The sequence below is a fragment of the Pseudorca crassidens genome, chromosome 7 (genome assembly GCF_039906515.1).
Source record: "Pseudorca crassidens isolate mPseCra1 chromosome 7, mPseCra1.hap1, whole genome shotgun sequence".
Classification (NCBI taxonomy): Eukaryota; Metazoa; Chordata; class Mammalia; order Artiodactyla; family Delphinidae; genus Pseudorca; species Pseudorca crassidens.
In genome coordinates this window covers 62,050,339-62,065,709 of record NC_090302.1, presented here as the reverse complement: position 1 = coordinate 62,065,709, position 15,371 = coordinate 62,050,339, and the positions used below count along the sequence as shown (strand labels likewise).

General features: G+C 34.4%; 1 pseudogene; it reads right to left on the bottom strand.

The window, feature by feature from the left end:
- Nucleotides 1–15,371, bottom strand: part of LOC137228356 (uncharacterized) — a 37,535-nt pseudogene that overhangs the window by 20,313 nt on the left and 1,851 nt on the right.

The window sequence follows — 15,371 nt, the reverse complement described above, 5'->3', positions numbered from 1 at the left end:
GAATATGTGGGGCTTCCCTGGTGGCGCAATGGTTGAGAGTCCGCCTGCCGATGCAGGGGACACGGGTTCGTGCCCCGGTCCGGGAAAATCCCACGTGCCGCGGAGCGGCTGGGCCCGTGAGCCATGGCCGCTGAGCCTGCACGTCCGGAGCCTGTGCTCCGCAACGGGAGAGGCCACAACAGTGAGAGGCCCACGTACCACAAAAAAAAAAAAAAAAAAAAAAGATGTGGCACATATATACAATGGAATATTACTCAGCCATAAAAAGAAACGAAATTGAATTATTTGTAGTGAGGTGGATGGACTTAGAGTCTGTCATACAGAGTGAAGTAAGTCAGAAAGAGAAAAACAAATACCGTATGTTAACACATATATATGGAATCTAAAAAAAAAGTGTTTCTGATGAACTTAGGATCAGAATAGGAGTAAAGATGCAGATAAAGAGAATGGACTTGAGGATACAGTGATGGGGAAAGATAAGCTGAGATGAAGTGAGAGAATGGCATGGACATGTATACACTACCAAATACAAAATAGATAGCTAGTGGGAAGCAGCCACATAGCTCAGGGAGATCAGCTCATGCTTTTTGACCGCCTAGAGTGGTGGGATAGGAAGTGTGGGAGGGAGATGCAAGAGGGAGGGGATATTGGGATATATGTATATGTATAGCTGATTCACTTTGTTATGTAGCCGCAACTAACACAATAATATAAACAGTTACACTCCAATTAAGATAATCTTTAATGAATAAATCATGACATTCGTTTGCCTGAGGGAAAATACCTGAAAGCCCAGTAAAGAATGCTTATTTGTTTATTTAATTTATCTTACTCATACCTCTTCGACAAAAATACACTTTTCAATATTTTTTATAAAGTATCAGATGCTTCACCTTAATTTAAAACCTATTTAAATGTTTTTCTTTTACATTTCTGACAAATATGTAAGGAAGACCAATGAGCAGACTGGGATAAAGTGATTTCAGTGACAACAGAGTAAAAATAAACCAGGATCACTGCAGAATGTTTTGTTTTTGACTAGAACTCCATTTACACTGAGACATATAATTATAAGCAATTAAAATGCATGCACACTTGAATTGAAATGAACATTTATAAAGCAGCCAAAATAAAGGAGTGCCAGGTGACCTTTTATATATTCTTGGAAAAAAAAGAGAAACAGAAATGGTGGAATCATTATAGAAAGCTATATATAGTGAAATGATTTTGAATTCTTTTTGAAGTGAATAGAAAATTTACATTTCTGGGTATCTTATTAGAATGACCCAATTCATTAAAATAAGCCATTTGCATTTAAAGAAAGACAGCATTAATCAATAGAGGGCTTGGTATTTTTTCATGTACTGTATTAGCGTTTTTCAATTTGCAGAACCAGATAAATCAAAACATCTTCAGTGCAGCAATCACCAGGCATTACCTCACTCACACACCGAGTTCACTCTTAGAGGTATATGACCTTGTACAGATATTACTTCTCTGCCATCTGTTCCTGTTCACTGACAAATGCAGGTGAAAATCTCTACCTCATATGTTCCTAAGTGTTTTGAAAGCAGTAATGCATGCAATATAGCAAACATAGTTCCTGACATATAACATACGCTCAATGGATATTGACATTTCTCAAACTGATGTAGCAGTTCAAGGCAGTGGATTCCCTGGATGTTGTTTTCTTGTTGGGACACTGTATGAGTAGTAACTGTGATGGAAAAATCTTGGGTGAGTCGGAAGAGGGGCAAGAACTATGCAAATGGTTATTTGAATGTATAAGATATTCTCATTTCATAACCAGGAGAGTGACAGAGCACTGCAAATGAGTGAGAGTACCCATAAATAGAGATTTCTAGTTGACAGGCTGCTGATAAAACAGTTTTTACTCTAATATGGTGAAGCAAGTTAAGCAAATATATGATTGAAGCTGCAGTGTGAAAAAGAATATGGGGTATGCTTAGGAAGGGGAAAGTGACGTAAGTGTGATTGTAGTAGCTATAATGGATCTACAAATATATATTGTGTATATATATCATGTGCATATATGTGTATATATAGAATATGTGTGTGTATGTATGCATATATATACATATATATGTATACATACGTTATCTATCTAAAATCCTTAGTATAGTACAAGGCCCATAGTGGAGAGTTAAATGAGGACATTGAATGATTATGTGGCATAACAAAAAGTGAGACTTTAAGAATGATTATCCCTATAGAAAACTGTAGGAATATATAGGGGAAACATCTTGGGATCAAAGACTTGAACATTTAAACATGCACATAACACACACCACACCACACACACACACACACACCCAACAATGTTTGATACAAATAGTAGGAAGACAAACATCATTAAAGAAAGGAATAGGGGAAAAACTTGGATGTCACATTGTCATTATTGTTGATTTCTCTGTGTTGAAATCAACAACAATGTTGATTTATACAGCTGTTTAAACCCTCCTTTTTAAAATTCCTCACTCATCTTTAAGCTCCCTAGGACTCAAAAATAAAGTGCTCCTTTTTATTTGCAAAATTTCGACTTTCTCTTCTAAATCACCTTTATTTTTCCTTTATAATCCTTAATATCTCTTCTAGGATGTAGTCTAGAATTCCTGATAAATATGAATAGCTCTCTACTTGCTACATTTAGATTAAGTCTCATCTCTCATTATTCATCTTCTGAAGGTACCTGGGTTTTCCTCTCCTCAACTTTTTAAACTTGTTATTTCTCTCTTCCTTCATCTAATTCTGTACGTGCACGTACATATTCAAATCCACGTCTAAATCTTCCGTTAATTCGGTTTTGTAGTTCATTTCCCTGGAAACAACTTGGCAGACCACGTAGATGGAGGCAAGTTCTTGTTTCTGAAGTCACTCAATTCTATATGTTCTTTATTTTTCAAGTACACAGGGACTTTGTGGCATTGTAGAGAGAAAACTGATGTAAGATACACCTAAATTTAAATACTCACATAGCTCTACCAATTATTTTTTTCTCTAGAAGGTATTTAAAGCCTCTGGAACCTCAACTTTTTCATTAGTAAATTCATGATAGTAAGTCTCATTTTCATTAGCTATTTTAGTATTCCATAATATAATGCATATAGATAGGTGATTTAAGGTGTTTAGGAATAATCAGCACACAAATATGTAGGTAAGGCACTTATGCACACTTATTTATATATACAGTTTTATAATGTATCGCCATAAATATGTAAAGCACTCAATACAGTTCCTCACATAAGAAACAGGGTGTAGTTCTTATCATTATTTTCATAATTATGATCAATATGTGAAGTAATATATGTAAAAGTACCTATCAGAGTACCCATGTGTTACATTAAAACCTTCTTCCCATGCTGGCTGTCACTTCTTTCTTCATATGCCCTTTTTTAAAAATATGCATTGCTTCTCTGACTTCCTGTCACCTAACTTCAGCCTTTGTATTGCTTATTAGTAATTATTTCAGGTGAGATAACAAAGGGGGAGGAGGCAAGCCCAGAGTTAGCCAGAGTTGGTAATTATAAAAACAGCTTCTGAAAATGTTTAGAGGCATGGCATTTACTCTAAGAAAAAAAGGCTGTTAGGTCTAGAAAAAGTGGATGAATTTGTTTCCTCTATGAAACTTCTTTTTACAGAAGATAAGATCGAGAATCAGCTTAGAGTATTTGCAATTATTTTCTTCTAGCAAAATCATGATACTGAATCCCAATTTCTAGCAAGACATTAGGAAGTTCCTTTTCATATTATATTCTTCATCTCATTGCGGGTGTGACGCAAGTTTTGTATTTCAGTCTCAAAGAAAGCAGCATACGGCAAGGCTTACCTTGAATGTGTGTGGCAATTAAAAATAAAATAAAAATAAAAATAAATTAAAAATACTAGAAATCAAGTTAACCACATGTTTGGAGTTCACATTTCTGGAAGAGTGAACAGTAAGATGGCTTTTTAGGGAAAGACAATGATAGTTTGCTTTGTTCTTTGAGTCTCTTAAGGGAATGCAGAAATTAGGTTTTCTTCTGCCTTATAACTTTTAGATGGCAGGAAGCCTGCCAACCTGTCTTTATTCTGCTGCATTTAGTCTCCCTAATACTCCCTTGCCCCTGATGATATTAAGTATCAAGGACTTTTTGAGTCCTTTAACATGGTTCTCAGCATCCACTAAGCTTCTGGGAAGCTCTAAAATATTGTTTGTAGCCTATGTTACAAGAGCCAGTCAGGACTGAGAAATGATGAATATTATAATTTAGATGGTACACAAGTGATATCCACAGACCTAATGACTTACATGATATTATCAGACCTTTTCTTCATTACTTGGGCAATGAATATTAATTTTCAACAGAGTGCAAAACTGTTGAGATTTATTTTATCCTCCTTGGTTAAAATCCAGGGCAGGTGGGGATGCCTGATTTCTATGTTTCATCATTTTGAAGCTATAAAAGTAAAGTGAAACTAGGACAAACAGAAATACTGAGTATATAAATGCAAGGACAGATAGGAGAGTCAGGGGATCCTCATCAACGCAAAGTGACATTGAGATTGTAGAGGATGATTTTGCCTTCTGGCTTTGCCTGAAGTTCCTGGATTTGAACTAGGTTAAAGGGTCACAGTACAAGTGAAATAAACAACATGCCCTGGGTATTGTAAACGCATTTACTTTTTTCTCTATGTGCAAGAAGCTGTTATAACGTGCTTACCGCAATATTGGAAGCAGATTCCTTTACTGCATCATTTCTACCCTCTGAGTAGTGATAATTTTTTTTATTACCGCAGAGAAAAGCCTCTTTTTGATAGGAAATTCAGAAACTACAAAAAAATCACAAATGAAATAAAAATCTGTAAAACAAAACAAAACAGAGATAACCACTACTAAAATTTTGAATGCATAATCATATTTGTCTCTTTACATATATTCAGGATTATATTTGTATAATGTACATGTTCTAAATTTTAGGAAATTATTTCTATTTGAGTATTAATCCTTCTACAATATTTCTAAACACATATTTCTCAATATGTGTATAGACCATAATTAAATCAGTTCTTGTTTTTTTGCATATATATTTTGTTTCTCGGAGCAATTACAAAGAATGATTTGACCAATTTCCACATGCACAGTCAATTTGAGATACATGTGTGGCATTATTACAGAAACCTCCATGTACATAAGTGATTTGAGGCACCAAAAGTGGAATCCATGAATAACAGGGCTGTGGGTGGTTACAGACTTCAATATACATTTTCAAATTTGCATCCAGAAAATTTGTGCAGTTACCCCTTCCACCTGTAATGTGTGAATGTCCACATTAACATACTGAAAGTGCACTGCAGAAAAATTAGTAAATAATCAGTGAATAACAAATGTAAGTTAAGAATTGATTTTAAATGATTTTTTAAATGAAAAAAATTTTCTTAAACTTTGGGGAATATAGAATTCAAGCTTGAAATTGAGGAAGGGGTAAAAAATTATTAGGGGGTATTTCTATTTGTTTTTCCCCTGAAGGAAAGGAATTTGGAGACAATACAAAGCTATTTCTCTGATTAGGGTCCCTATACTCTGAAAGACAAACCTATCAGCCTCACTCTCCCTTTCCATGGTAAGAGCAGTTACTCATGTTAGGAGAGACTCTAAAGTGTTCAAACACAGTACAGTATATGTATCTGCAAATTGCAGTGAAAGCCCAGCAAAGCCGGAGAGGGATTATACTAAAGATGGTGGTTTTTAATGAGCTGGGAAAATGAAAACAGCACATAATTCTATCAAAGATGTTTCCTGCAAGTTCTACTTACAAATGGGAATTGGTGTAAGAAAGAGAACTATACACTTAATTTATAAATCACATACTTTTTATGTGCAGACCTTTATAGGTGACATGCAAGCCTGTCATATATAAACTTTAGAGTCCAAGGTCATTACTGTCTGAATTGTTCATAAATATATATTAACTTTTCATACAGGAGCAATTTATCCTTTGGAAGGGACAGAAAAGCTTATTTTGTTAATAGCTAAAATGTAAACTTTGGCCAATTATTACACGTTTCTGCTTTCCTTTAGGTGGTAAATCATAGTGGAATTTGACAATCTGCATATGTATTCAACTCAATCAACAGTGCTTTATAGAGTGCCTCTAAATTGATAGCACAACAAGTTGGTAGGTAGACTGTAAAGGAGGCGAATGTTGTGGGATAGAATTTTATGTAGCATAACAAAGAGAAGGACTTTAAGAATGATAATTACCTTTGACAATATGGCACTCCTTTACAATGGTCACTTACTGAAAGGACAAATTTGTTCAAATTGTCAATCCATTTCTGTATTTCACTTTAGAGCCCCCATTAGGTACTACTCATTGAGATTTTTCTTTATGTGCTCATCTACAAAGGCGAAATGGCTGCAACATCAGCAGAAAAGGCAATCCAGACCTTTTCTTACAAAAAAATAAACTTACCTCTATCAGTTAAAGAGACTTCTTTTATGTCCTCTACTCTGGCAATGTTTTTTCAGTATTTATTAAAATGTGCTGAACACAGCTTTAAGATTTTTAAAATATATATACATATATAAAATAGCGTACATATTAATTATTGTATGCCAGGCATCTTTCTGGGTGCTACGTAGGCATTATCTCTGTATTTTTAATCTGATGGATAAAAAAATAATTGCAGCTAACATATCACACTAACTACATTCACCCAAGAACTTTACATATGATGTCTCATTTAATTCTCTCAAAAAACCTATAAGGTAAATAATTATTATCCTCTTTTTCTTGAAGAAACTGAGGTGCAGATAAGCCCAATGTCACAAACATACAATGTGGTGTGCCCAGGATTCATTCTCAGAGAGCCTGACCTGAGCCATACCTACACCCCCTACAGATAGAGCTTTGTTAATCAAATTATGTTGGTTTTTTATTTTTCATTGCTCTGATTGCAAAAAATAAATAATAAAATTTAAAAACACTCTAAGTTAAATTTGGAGGGCAAAATTCATATAATTCTAAAGAACTGTGTGGTAGCACATTGAACTCTGATTCTAGCCTTGCTGTCATTTTAATTTTCCTATCTTAATTTTCCTTTGCCATTTTTTTTTAAATTAAAAATATCTCTACACTCTTTGAATTCTATATATGTCTTCAAGTTGTTCACTGATTAATTCATTTTGGGAGAAGGTAGCATAAATAAGGAAATTTAGAAAATCATCCTATTGATTCCTCCAACAGCTTTACTGCCTTCTTAGGTAGGTATTTTAAAGCTATGAACTCTGGGGTTGAAAGACACAAAATGATTTGATCAAGATCATACAGCTTTTAATTGCATAAGTAGGCTATGTTTCCTTAAACCATTCTCTTTCATTCAACATTCATTCAACACATATTTATTGATCACAACCGGTAATTCTTCTTCCAGGATTCCATGCTGCCTTTTGTTAATCAAAGCAGGTTTGCAATGTTGGTGTCATTCAGATCTTTGTGCTAAATATGCATTAATGAGAGCATAGCAGATGGTTTGGTGCCAATCTTTGATGCTAGCTGTGGTGGCAGTAACAGAGGATTCTCTGTCATAGCGTGCTCCACAAGCCTGTGTGCAGAGCACTGACCTCAAGGAAGCACTGGTGAATATCATGTCTGACCGAATGCAATGCAGAGATCCACTGTTCAATGTAGTAGACACAAACCACATGTGTGTGTGGTTATTGAGGACTTGAAATGTCCCTAGTACTAATTGAGATGTGCTGTATTTGTAAATTTCGTGGCAGATTTTGAACACCTAGTAAGAAAAAGAGTGTAAACATATCATTAATAATGATTATAATGGTTACAAGTTGAAATGATAATATTTTGGTTAAAGTATAGTATTAAAATTAATTTTAATTATAAATTTATTAAAACTAAAATGAAATTCACCTGTTTAATTTTACCTTTTTAAATGTGCTTACTGGAGTTTTAGAATCACATATGTGGCTCGCATATTGGGCAGCAGTGATCTAGAGCATAAAATAACTTATTTTCACTTTCACTTTCTATTTCTCTTGTATTTGACTCTTACACGAAAGAGATCATAGACTATAATAACTACAATCTGAAAACGCAACCATTTGCAATACTCTGATGAATTTCTGTTAGGTTCTCTTAGGTTTACATTTTTTGTTATTTATTAACTGGAGCTTTTCATATAGTTTGGATATTAATCCATTACATATTATGCCATTAGCAAATATTTCTGCCAATCATAGCACAAGTTCTTGACTATACCAGGAATCTCATAATTTATAGTTCTGTTGAAGAAGATATTTATTTTTTCTGCAGTTAAATTTGGCATTCTTTTTCTCTGTGACTTCTTGGCTATATGTGGCTTAGGAAATACTGTCTTCACACCAAGATTACAATTTTCTTCTTCTATTTTTCTTTTTAATATTGTTTATTTGTTTCACACTTAGCTTTTTAACCACCTAAAATTTAATTTTGTATATTGTAAAATAAACCTCTCACCTATTTTTAAAATTCTATATGGGTAACAAATTATTCTAGTGTTATAAATTGAAAAGCCTATCTTTCCCATTTTTATTTTTTATTTTATTTTATTTTTTTTGGGGGGGGGTACGCGGGCCTCTCACTGTTGTGGCCTCTCCCGTTGCGGAGCACAGGCTCCGGACGCGCAGGCCCAGCGGCCATGGCTCACGGGTCCAGCCGCTCTGCGGCATGTGGGATCTTCCCAGACCGGGGCACGAACCCACGTCCCCTGCATTGGCAGGCGGACTCTCAACCAGTGCGCCACCAGGGAAGCCCCCATTTTTATTTTTAATGCAATATTTAACATATAATAAATTCGCATACAGTCATGGGTTTATTTTTGGATCATATTAATTATTTTGAATCAATTATTGCAATGGAACCGATTATTTGTGTCTCCCCTGAGCCCTCCCCATTTATATGTTGAAATTCTAATCCTACTGTTTTGGTATTTGGAGGAGGGGTCTGTGGGAAGTAATTAGGTTATGAGGGTGGAGCCCCCATGAATAGAATTAATGCCCTTAGAAGAGGCCAGAGAGCTAGCTAGCCTTCTTTCTGTAGGCAGTGTGCAAACCTGGAGAGGATCCTCACCAGAACCTAATTATGCTGGCGCCCTGATCTTGGAGCTCCAGTTTCCAGAATTACAAGAAATGAATGTTAGTTATTTAAACCACCCCAGTGTATGGTAATTTTTTATAGCACCCCAAACTAAGACAGTTACTTTGTTTACTCCTAGGTCATATTTATTCTTTTAATTTCTCCTGACTTTTATTTTTTTTTAATCTCTGGTGTGACAAATCTCATTGTTCTTTTTTTGAAATCCATGCTTTTTTTTCCCCCCTAATTTCTCCCTTCCAGAAGAACTTTGGAAGCTGGAGGTCAAGATGCATAAACTGTATCATTCATTTTTATTTTAATTACCTTTGATTTATAAAAAGAGCTATTGTTTTAAAAATACCGAGTCTTCCCAAGCAGAATATAGAATTCCCATGCAGAATCCATTTTTCATGTGGAATTCTTTTTATTAAATGTCCCTGTTTATTTTATGTTAATTCCTATATATTTTAAAGCTTAAATTGCTATTGTAATTTTCCATCACTTTTAATTGGGCATTACTGTTATTTTGGAAGCTGTTGATTTTTTTATGTTGATTTTGTGTTTATCCTCCTGAGTATATTTGTTGTTATTTTCTTCCTTATTGTATTAACTAGGATATTTAGCATAATGCTATGAAGTTGTATATTTGTGATCATCTTTGAGTTGTTTTTGATATTTGAATGTTTTCACCATTAAGGATCATTCTTATGGATTTTTACTCACTGTGCCTTATTAAATTAAAGAAGTTTCATTCTTTTTCTATACTCTTACATTCTGGTAGTATGCAGCAGTAAAGAAGATTTTAAAATTTAGTTTATTTCACTGGTTAGAAAGAAGACTATAGTTTTAATTGTAATTAATTAAATTATTTATTTTTAGAGAATATACCTAACTCCCTAGGTCTTCTATCATCAAACTCAAACTCTTCCTTCTAAATGTATCACAAATAAGTCTTTTCAACCCTCCCAGAGTGGGAAAAATTGCATTCTGCTGTCCTCCTGTAGAAGCTTGTATATAATTCTTACAGATGTATCTTATATATAATTCTTATACATATTTAGTATAATAGTTACAAATCTATTAGGAGTCATGTGTTCAAATAATTGTATATCCAATAACTACATATACATAGTTAAAGCTGGATATGCAACTTTTTATGTTTAATTATTTAGCACCACTTACTGCCTCACAAAGACTGGTATAAGTTGTGCTATGTAAAGCCAAAAAGAGTTTCTTGGGGAATTTCCTGGTGGTCTAGTGGTTAGGACTTTGTGCTTTCACTGCAAGGGCCTGGATTCAATTCCTGGTCAGGGAACTAAGATCCCACAACCTGGGTGGCATGGCCAAAAAAAAAAAGTTTCTTGGAAGACTCAGGGTTCTTGAACATTCTGTAGCTTCTTTGTTTTCTTGCATGCTCCTCCAGTGCTGTTATTCTGTATGCCTTCTATATGTCTATACCTGTTTCCTTAAAGTTAAAAAAAAGTTTAGGGCTTCCCGGGTGGCGCAGTGGTTGAGAGTCCGCCTGCCGATGCAGGGGACACGGGATCGTGCCCCGGTCTGAGAAGATCCCACATGCCGCAGAGCGGCTGGGCCCGTGAGCCATGGCCTCTGAGCCTGTGCGTCTGGAGCCTGTGCTCCGTGATAGGAGAGGCCACAACAGTGAGAGGCCCGCATACCGCAAAAAAACCAAAAACAAACAAAAAAGTTTAAACAAACATATCTGTTTGCTCTATCATTAGTGTGAATACAGTGATCTTGAAGCTTACCTCTCCCTTACACAATGTAGAGAATTTACATTTCTGTGACACCCTTTCCCAAAACCTATGTACTTTCATGTCTTATGCGTCTAAGTCACATACTAAGTGTTAATAAAGAATTTTTGAATTCTTGCTTTGGGCTTTTAAATTTTGGCTTCTTAGTACACTCTCAGAGTTTTATCATAGTTTAGTAGCAGAAAATATAGTATTACTTCCTAGAGCATAAATGTTAACTTCTTTATGCAAGACATGGCATCAGAATTTTATCTATACATCTGATGGTGTTTTTGATAACTTCTAAAGTAAAACTGTAGAAAAACAAAAGTGTTGATATACTAAATAAATGTTTTTATAATGACAGGTACAGAAAACATCAAAATATAAAAAATGATACATTTTCTTAAAATAAAATTCAGAACATTGTAGACTCATTAAGCATTAAAATGGTTTATTTACGCATCATTCTTTACTTCCTTTAGTTCATTAGTTGGAGAAAATTTTAATAAACTCCATTTCTATATGAAATCTTGTTTATTTTTGAGACACGAAACTTTTGCTTTCCTCCCCACATGTTCTTTGTTAATTACATCATTTAAAAACTATTTAAAGAGAGTCTGTGACTCTTTCTCATAGAACTATAAAAAGTTCATAATGTAGAAATTGATAGTTCTAATGGATTCTAGAAATCATCCAGTGTATCTCATCTAACACATCTTTTCATATTGTTGCATTTATCAGTAATAACTTTTTATCACAATGTAATGAATACTATATTTCCAATTAATTTTTTATTATAGGTGGTATTTATATATTTAATCTTTTTATTATGAAAATTTTAAACATGAAATATAGATAAATATATGTTTCAGTTACCATTAGTGGATCATTTTATATCACTGTGTGTCGTATATACTAGACATTTATTTGTCTTAATCCATCATTCAAGGCTCATCATTTTCTTGACTGGCTAAGTTAAAAAAATCTTATCCCTTTTCTCTACTTCTCATGACAAGACCCTCTACTATGTTTCTATACTGTTGTCAATTCGACCTGTCAGTCCCTGGCTTAAAATATTCCATAACTCCAAATTGTCTTAAATATAAAAAGCCCTCCCTGACTTGTCCCTGTTTCCATGTCTGGTTTCATCTCTTTGCACCCTAACACATAACTCTATAGATTAGTTGTCAGGAACTAAACTGTAATTTCACCATCACCTGCTCTCTCACTGCTGAAATTTTTCACGTGCTATTTTCTCTGTCTCTAATGCCTTTTACATCTCCATTCTCTTCACCGGCATAATTTCTACTTGACCTTCAAAGTTTTTCTCAGGTAATTTACCCTGGGGGATGTTTTAAAAAATGTACCCCAAACCCAAGACTACATTAATTGCTTTTTTTGTGTGCTTTTACAGGATCCTACATGAAACTTTATCAAATTTCTCATTACTACGCATTATAATTTTATGTTAGCTTGCATTCCTCCCCCATCAGACTGACAGCAGGGATCCTTCAGCTGATTAACTACAACTCCTCACCACACACCAACATACTAAAGTTATATATTATCAACTTTATTATATAAAGTTGTATATTTACTTGTGTGTGTGTGTGTGTGTGTGTATAGGTTTCTCTCTCGAAGTTCATAATCTTCCTAAAGAACTTCTCTTATGTCAGTTTCTCCTTTTTCTTTGGTAATATGTAGCTCAGTATTGAACTGTACCAATAATAAGGGCCAGGTTTTAAAACTCAGTGTTGAGCAGCGGAATGATCAGAGAGAAGTAGGTTCAAATCGCAGATCTGTCACTAGTAACTAACTGTTTCAACTTGCAGATCTCATTTAAACTCTATGAGTTTTATTTTCCACATCCATCAGTTGGTATAATGTCATTTGCTTCATAAGAGCCTTTGTCAATTTAACTGAATTAATGTTTATAAAACATTCAGTGATCTATGTAGGTCACATTTATCTAACTTGGATTATGTGAACTTCAAACTGTTCGGATATAGATACATTAATATTCTCACTTTATGCATAAAACTTGAAGTGCTGCAAATCTTTTTTGTGGCTGGTGTATTGTTGGTTGTTGTTCTTGTTACATAATAACATAGTTTTAACTGGTAAAAAGTAATATCTAATGTTCTTTGTTAGTATTCTGTAAGCCTAGTAGTTCCTCAGTATATTTTTGTAAATATTACTCTTATAATTTAAAACTTTATTTACATAATTTCATCCAGATGTTCATAATTAATGTTATATCATTAGTGCTGACAAAAGCATCTAAAATAAGAAACTTTGGAATTAACAGAAATTTAATCAGAATTTAGAGAAAAAAATAAGAAAAAGGCCAAACCACCACAAAGAAAAATTTTAATTTAGGACATAGTATTCCTTAATGTTAAAGGTAATGCAAGAAAATTTTATGAAAAGTCATAAGACATGTACCTTTAAGTTTGCAAAAATCAACCTATATCCAAGTACAAATCATGGGAAGTTTGAAAAAAATGTTTGTAATATGACTGCAAAATTGATGCTGCCATAATGAGCCTCTAAGCAATCTTGTATTTTGTGTTAGGGCACAAAGCTCTTGATAACTGAAAAAAAAGGAAAAGGAAAAATTTGCTCATCGATTTTTATTAAGTAGTGAATGCATGTTTCAAAGCAAAAAATATACTTCTTGCAAATTTATGTACTCCAAGAAGATATTTCCCCTACTTTTATATCTATTACTATTAGGAAATGTCTTGAATTGAGTTTTGATTTTATGCAAACAACATAACTTTTTCATGCCTGAGCCATTTCCAGAATGCAGTAGACATTTAGTGCAATATAGCTAATGTACTTATTCCTAAATTCCAGGAGAAAAATTTGGTACTGAATTTTTTTTATCTTGTTTTACGTCAAAACTTCGGTTCCCCATGAGCCCCTTCTGAACTTGTAACCTGGTGTGAATAGCGTCATTTCTGAGGAAACGTTTTAGATGCCTGCGTCGCGTTCAAGCCCCCTCCTGCCCCTTGCTGCTCTAAGCCAGCCTCAGCCCTGAAGTTACAGCAGGCTGCCAGGTGCTGAGACATCCCACTCCCAGCAGTCAGTCCTCTCCTCTGCCACATGTATCATTTCTCTCATGGGACACGAGGAAGACATGCGTAGCCAGCTCCCCTAGTGTCTCTTGGTCCAGTTCTTTTCTGGAAGGGATAATTGCTTGGGGTTGCAAGTGGAAAACACACAAAACCTCTCATCATTGCTTAAACATTAGGTGCCAACATCATCATCTTGTGAAGTCATTTTTGAAGCAATAGTCTGTTATCAGAGATTAAAAGGTAGATCATTCTAATGACCCAGTTTTTCACCATTTAAGTATTTTTTATCTTTTAATAAAAGTCCAGCTTTTTAATAACAAAAGAAACATAGACTATACTATTCAAATCTCTTATTCTATATGACAAGAGATATATAACTAATCCTTTCATGCCTTTTATGGCTGTGTTTTGTACTGCCTGTTACTTAGATATCTGTAGGAAAAGAGCATAGCTAAAAATCTTGCCAAATGCATTTATTCAAAGAAAGAAACAGTCATGTTATTTGACTCATTCATACAGCCAAACCACAGAGAGCATGCCTAAAGACTGCTTGATATCAGAGGGCTGACAGTTCTTGAGTAGTAAGTATGTATTCCCATTTGTGAAATATTCTGTTGGTCTTTGAAATCGTCAAAAAACGGCTGTAGCTCGGAGTATACTGGGAACATAAGAGAACAGGGTGAGTTATTACATTTTAAATGTATACATGTAGTAAAAATCAGTTGCAGAGCCAGATGGAGTGCAGTAGAGTTTTCAGGTTCTATTAATAGATAAGTGCATAAATTTCCAAGACAGTCAAATACCACTACTTATATTTCCTTTTTAAAAAATGCATTGCTAAATTTATCTTAGCACATTAGCATTATAAGCGTCAAATTTTCTTCCTTAAAGATATGCTACCCATCTGTTTCTCCTATATCTCTAAAGAGGAATTGCTTCTGAAAGTGTAGCTATACTTTTCACATATCAGGGAAGATTTAATGAAGTATATGAGAGTGTAAAACTGCAGCAAATATATGAATTCTTGAGTTACAACGTAAATTTTTGCCTGAAATATGACAATATACGAGTAATGGCAAACTCGCTGCTTTAACCAACCTCACTTCCCTAGGTTCATTGAGTTCTGAACCACATGCTAACTAGTCACATCTGAGTATTAGACATAAAGTGAATTCTATTTTAAAAATTACTGTTTGAGTCCCACCGTAACCCCATTGCACTGAGATGAACCCACAAAAGGGTAGTTCATTTGACGGCTGAAGGCTGTGTTTGTTTTTATTTCCTACACCAGATGGCGCTCGTACATTTTTAATTGATTTTTTTTGTTTTGTTTTAAATTTTTCCCCACATCTCTCCTTTCCAGGAAGATTTTGCTTGAAAGATTAAAGTCCATATATGTTTTC